The sequence below is a fragment of the Physeter macrocephalus genome, chromosome 19 (genome assembly GCF_002837175.3).
Source record: "Physeter macrocephalus isolate SW-GA chromosome 19, ASM283717v5, whole genome shotgun sequence".
Lineage (NCBI taxonomy): Eukaryota > Metazoa > Chordata > Mammalia > Artiodactyla > Physeteridae > Physeter > Physeter macrocephalus.
In genome coordinates, this window is record NC_041232.1 from 78,066,512 (window position 1) to 78,072,511 (window position 6,000).

Consider the following 6,000-nt stretch of genomic DNA (forward strand, 5'->3'; position numbering starts at 1 on the left):
ATGTCCTTTCTTCCTTAATTGATTCATTTTTTGTCCTTCCCAAGAAATTTTTGAGCATCTACTATTTCTCAGGCCCCTGTCTTAGTGTTGGAGGTACACTCAGGAATGTTCCAGAAAAAAAGTCCCTATCTAGATAAAGTTCATGTCTAGTTTAGGGCATAGTGAATAGACAAGGTAAATTAGTAAAATATATAGTATATTAGATAAACAAAAGTGTTAAGTAGAAAAATAGAGGAGGTAAGGGGGGTAGTTAGTATTGTCATGGGGTAGGAAGCACAAAATTTTATACAGAAGATTCAGAAAAGGTCCAACTGAGGAGATAGTGAGTAAATACATGACTAAGATGAGGGAGTGAGCCCTGAAGTTATCAAGCTGAAGAACAGCTTGGGTCACACAAAACCATTAGCCAAAAATGCTAAAGGAACATCAAGGCATCCTTCATGGCTGGAGTGCAGAGAGGTAGAAAGCAGAAGAAGAAGATGATGATGATGATGATGTGTGTATGTGTGTGTGTGTGTGTGAGACTTGTGCACATGGGGGCAGATTTTATAAGGTCTTGCTGACAACTTTAGGTTATTTAGCTTTTACAAGGAGTGAGTTGGGAAGCATTGGACAGTTTTAAATGAAAGACGATGTCATCTTATTTACATTTTAAAGAACCAATCTAGTTTATATGTTGAGATTACAATGTCAGGGGTCATGATGGAAAAAACGGTAAGACATGTTAAGAGCTGTTGTAAAAATCAGATCTGTTTTCTGGATTATAGCAAACTTATGAAGCAGGTAATAATTGATCAGGCAACTCTGGTTGTAAGGAAAAGAGATTTATTGTAGTTATATTCAAATAGACTTTCACGGAAACAAAAGAAGAGCCGTGGCAGGGTTATAATAGGTCTGGTGATGGCAGTGGTGGGAGCTCATAGTTTTCACTTTAGTTCTCCAGAAATGACTTGGCTACTTTCTCTCTCTGTGTTCCTTTTCCAATTACTATCAAATTACATTATTAATCTCCTCTCTCTGTGTATGGCTGTCTTTCACTCAGAGTTTCTGTTTATTTATAATTTATCTTATTTATGGCTGATTGTCAACACAAATTCTTAATGACAGATTTTCAACTTCTACTAGTAAATGCCTATTCTCTTCCTGTTGAAACTTCTAAGGGGACAATAGCCAGGTCATGGAAGCAACCTAAATGTTCATTGACAGACAAAAGGATAAAGAAGATGTGGTACATATATATAATGGAATATTACTCAGCCATAAAAAGGAACGAAACTGGGTCATTTGTAGAGACATGGATGGACCTAGAGACTGTCATACAGAGTGAAGTAAGTCAGAAAGAGAAAAACAAATATCATATATTAACGCATATATGTGGAATCTAGAAAAATGGTACAGATAAACTGGTTTGCAAGGCAGAAATAGAGACACAGCTGTAGAGAACAAACGTATGGACACCAAGGGGGGAAAGTGGCGGGGGGAGGTGGTGGGATAAATTGGGAGATTGGGATTGACATATATACACTAATATGTATAAAATAGATAACTAATAAGAACCTGCTGTATAAAAATAAATAAATTAAATTAAATTTAAAAAAAAACTTCTAAGGGGGCAAAGTAGTCTATGTACATCAGCAATGATCCTATACTCCCTTACTTTTTGGATTCACAACCTCTGTTCAGTTTCTATGGCAAAGGAAGTAGACGGTGTTGTACACAACAAATGGTAATTCTCCAGGGCATCCCTTCCAGCAGCAGTAGGATAAAGGATGCTGTGACTCTTTCGGGTGATATGGAGTTGTCAGGCATCATAATTTATGCTGGTTGCTATTATTTTCATCCTCATATAAGGCATGAGGAAACTAAAGTTCAGAGAATGCCATGCAAATAGAATGTTTTGCAGCCAGATCTCAAGCTTCTGTCATCTGATGCCAGAAATGACACAGTTTCCAGTCTATCACACTGTCTATATTTAGGAATGCAAGCAAATATACAGCATTCATTCTTTCACGGAATGTTTACTGAGTGTTACTATGTGTGATGTACTGGGCTAGAAATAGACAAAAACAAACAAATCAGAATTCCCACTACTGCCTTTCCCTACAGGAATCATGGCATCTATTAAAGAGCTCTGCATTGTACCAAATGTCTTAATGAATTTTAAATCTTTAACACATACACACTCACATGCTTTAAGTAGCTTATGTAGAAACAATAACAAAATTGGACACACACATATATTATAGTTTTATATTATATATATATTCTAATGTTAGAATTTATAATTGTTGGGTTAAGTTACTGGAAGCCTAACACTTGAAACCTCCCTATATTTATATACTACATAATATAAGCCTATAGATATGGTAGATATAGACTAATATTTATTTTACCTCAACTACTCTTATACATTCCTTCCATACAATTATTTTAATTAATCCTCAAAACAGCCTCAGTAGGTAGATGGTTTTCCCATGTCAGGGTTGAATAGACTATAGGCCAGAGAGGTCAAGTAACTTCTTCAAATTGTACAGAGAGTAAATGATAGAATCAGAATTCAAGCTTATGAAGTACAATACCAGTCCCTGTAATCTTGACTACTACGTTTGGGGACTTTGTAGAGGGTGATTAAGGAGTGAGAAATGTGCTTGAGTTGACAAGAGTGAGTGGAAGACACAGGTGGTTTGCTTTCAAATGATCCTCTTTACTAAATTATCAGATAGAAGATAAATCTGTATACAGATACTAGTAATATATGTGAATTGTGGAATAATAACCAAATGATAATAAATAGGCACTTTTTAACATCTTTATTGGAGTATAATTGCTTTACAATGGTGTGTTAGTTTCTGCTTTATAACAAAGTGAATCAGTTATACATATACATATATCCCCATACCTCTTCCCTCTTGCATCTCCCTCCCTCCCATCCTCCCAATAGGCACATTTTTGTACTTAGATCTGAAACTAGTTTTGTTGCTTTAAACACAGTTTCCCTCTTAATGTGTCTATGGTTAGAGCTAAGCTACTACATACAGTTTCTCATGTTGTGTAATAAATACTTTGGGGGCACTTTTACATTAATATTCTGTGAACAGAGCCCCCGGGGTGTGCATCATGGCAGCTCTGTATAGTACTGTGCCATCAAATTCCAATGACAGCCCTTACCATAAATATCAAAACATGATTGGAATTATATTTTTAACACTTTCCTCTAAAAAACACATCACACATAGTTATTCTGAAAGATTAGATCATGTACCAAATCAACATCAGAATAGAAAGAAGGATAAATGAAGACACTACAATTTTAGCAAGTAAAATATTTCCAAGTCACTGAAAACGACAATCCTCCTTTTTAGGCCTAGAGATTAAAAGGTCTAGACAGCTGGCTGAGGGTGGGTACTATGTGAGGGTGTCATCGCAGCGATAGCTCTTCAACTCCTAAAATTTTCCTTTTCCTTCTTAAAAACAATGATTTTGTTAAAATAACTAAATAGCATTGGCCAGTGTTCACAATTGTCCATTTCTTGCCCTCTACTTTGTCTTAACCAAACTTCAGCCCGACTTCTCTGCTACCTACAGGTCCCTGACTCTGCTGGCCCCTAAGCCTAAGAAGTGGAGCACACCCCCTTACCAGCTTCTCCTGAAAGGCGGCTGACCACAGCAAGATGTATTTCCTTTGGGACCCCCCCCCCCAGGTCCTTACCCTGTGGCTATCCAACTTCCCCTGAAAAATACCTGTTAATCTTTGCTTATCCCTTCTTACTCAACTGTTTCTTTTAAAGACCTTTTTCTGTTTGATTTTGAGACATGGGCATAGTTCTGAAATTGGAGCATGCTCCCTAAGACAATAGTCTTACTTCTGGATGAAGTTTCCCCTCTAAATCCTAGTGCTATCCTATCTGACATAAGACTATGAGCATCCCGTCTTCCCCAAGCCTTGTCCTATTAGCAGATGCCACTGGTTCTCTTTCTAACTTCCTTTCTGAGCATTTCCTTAGATTTTAATATAACTCCCTCATCTAGCTCATCAATGCTTTATATATTCTTTTTTCTCAAAAAGAACAAACAACTTTTTTTTTTAAAGGATAAACTCATTCACTTTTGTAATTAATCCTCCCTGGAGCATATGTAGTTTTACAATGGACTGCAAAAATTGGACACTAGAAGTGGAAAGGATACACTGAGTTAAGAAAGTGCCCTCAGTTCTTCCAAAAATATCAAAAGATAGCATACTGCTATACTTATTTGCAAATATTGGTAAAAGCAGTGAGAAGAACAATGTCCTAAAGCTTAAAAAATAAAATAGTGGAGGAGGAGCAGAAAGCAATGTGTTTGTTTGTTTTTCCTAATTAACTTTGAGAGTAAAATACTCAGTATTTTGTAAATACAAAAGGAAGAAATAGTCTGGTGTTTCAGAATTTCTTCTAATTCACCTTAAGAAAGCAAGAAAAATTTTAGAAAAGTCTGTATGATACTACAATGATAGACATATGTCATTATACATTTGTCCAAACTCAGAATGTACAACACCAAGAGTGAACCCTACTGTAAACTATGGACTCTGGGTGGTAATGATGTGTCAATGTAGGTTCATCGATTGTAACACATGTACCACTCTGGTGAGGGATGCTGATAATAGAGGAGGTTGCACAGCAGTGGGAGCGGTGGGTATGTGGGAAACCTTCGTACCTTTCTCCCAATTTTGCTGGGAACCTAAAACTGTTTTTTAAAAAAAATAGTCTTAAAGAATAAAACAAAGTAAAAACGAACACTCAATATCACTGACAGAAACAAAATACTATGTTGCCCATCTGGATGAAATAAAGGTGCTGTGTCAGACGCTGTTGGAGAGTAGACTAACCTGCATCACTAGAAGTGCTTCTGTGTGTAAGTGGACTTGCCATATTTGGGAATAAAAAGACTTAAATGGCTACTATATTGCTTATTATGGCAATTTTATCAAGTCATATTCAGAAATCTTGCAAGATGCTGGGAAATAATGTCAGTTATTGTTCCTCAGAAGCAATTCTAATAAAATGCAAAGCTTCTGGGACGTTTATTTTTACATGCTATCAAGTTTTCTATTGAGGGGAAAAAACATGGAAATCAATCTGCCCTTCTATATTTTTTTATCTGTTCTATATATTTTTTTAACATCTTTATTGGAGTATAATTGCTTTACAATGGTGTGTTAGTTTCTGCTTTATAACAAAGTGAATCAGCTCTACATATTCTATATTTTATCTACATTCTATCATGACACTATCAAAGAATGAGAGTGTAAGATTGAGACAGAAATGAAAGATGTCATGACAAACAAACAAAAAATATTGTAAGTATATTTTGAGTTAAAATGTAAAAACAAGGGACCATATGCTAACGTAAGACTTTTCAATATGGCAATAGCAAATATTAATATTTATAATGTTTTTCTCTGCCCAAAGCATGCTTCCTGTAAACTGATTTTATTCATTTAACAATTTATATGATCTATCTTATATTTGTTTTTATGATTGAATGAGGACATATGGAGGAAATGTATGTTTATTTTACCTTAAGTTATATTTTTAAAGTTCTTGCATTATTCACACAATACAATTTGGCAAGACTAATATAGAAAAAAAAAATGAATTAAATGTTTTCTTGTAAAGCCCCAAAGAAATTCTTACAGATATGTATGTTAACTTCTCAATACTTTGTTTTCTTAGTGATGGTGGATTTTGTCTGTGAGGATGATTAGCCCCACAGATTCATCCTTACTGGGATAATAATGGACGCTTTTATCCAAGATACCAGAGGATTATCTAACGTACATTACATTTAGGTCTAACATACAGGTCACACTGTGTATACTGAAGCATTTTATGGTGAATAAAGCAACAACTTTGATCTTTGCTAGCATTGTTTGGAATCAACAATAGCTAATGAGAAGTCAAGAAAAGAGTCACCTATCATATGTTTGCTGATGATATGCATAATGTACTGGTTTTCATC